At 38.3% G+C, this 959-nt stretch overlaps 1 protein-coding gene across 1 annotated transcript in view; it reads left to right on the top strand.

The window, feature by feature from the left end:
* LOC107601791 (zinc metalloproteinase-disintegrin-like atrolysin-A) overlaps positions 1-959 on the top strand; it is an 8,549-nt gene that overhangs the window by 1,026 nt on the left and 6,564 nt on the right. The window lies entirely within an intron of this gene.

Raw genomic sequence — 959 nt, forward strand, 5'->3', positions numbered from 1 at the left:
ATTTTCAAGTAGCCGAGTTCCCACAGCAGCCCACGAGTCCCGGAGCGAGTCCACAGGACAGTGAACCATGCGATACACTGGATTATTTATATCACTGCTTTCTTTTGTTTGTGCATGGGGTGAGCGCGCAGCATTATGAGGATTCTTTTACAGCACGTGGTGTGTTTTTAATTTACTGGTAACACATACTGATGATTTGTTTATTCACTGTTGCTTTAGAGAATCTTGAGGCAGCTTTACCTCATGTGATGCGCTATGATGTGGTGCGACTCCGACCTCAGGCACTGAAAGAGCGAGCGAGGAGGAGCGCCTCTTCTCTCAAGGTCCGCTCTTTGTCAGACTAGTTTTGTAAACTGAAATACTATTGATATCTCTTGGGATGCTTGATTTGACTTTTATTCATGCATGCTTGCAGATATATCCTGAACAACTTGAATATGATTTGGCGGTAGATGGGAGGAACTTCACAATTTCTTTGCACAAAAATAGGTGAGAATGTGACTATTTAGAAATACAGGCTATAACAACTTATGCTCTAAACTTGTATTCATACCCAGCCTAATTAAACTTTCTTTCTTTCTTTTTTCTTTTTCAACAGGGAGCTTTTAGGAAAACATTACACCCTCTCACATTATACCAAAGATGGGATTTCAGAGACAAAGTCTTCAGACAATATTGTATGTTTAAACAGTTGCTTATTTCTGTCTGACACAGTATGTGAATGTTGCTGCTTAACTGTTTATGTTTTTGACTTTAGGATCACTGCTACTATCAGGGACACATCCATCATTTTGAGGAATCTTCAGTCAGTGTTGGACTTTGCACTGGCATGGAGTAAGAAAAAATTCAATTTTAAGCAAATTTTGTAAACTATAGATGTGATTGAATATTAAACGCATTAAAATGTGTGTCAAAATATGTTAAATATACCCTGAGTCCACTTTGTGTACAGTAAAAAA

The sequence above is a fragment of the Sinocyclocheilus grahami genome, unplaced genomic scaffold (assembly GCF_001515645.1).
Source record: "Sinocyclocheilus grahami isolate Dianchi unplaced genomic scaffold, SAMN03320097.WGS_v1.1 scaffold313.1, whole genome shotgun sequence".
Taxonomy (NCBI): domain Eukaryota; kingdom Metazoa; phylum Chordata; class Actinopteri; order Cypriniformes; family Cyprinidae; genus Sinocyclocheilus; species Sinocyclocheilus grahami.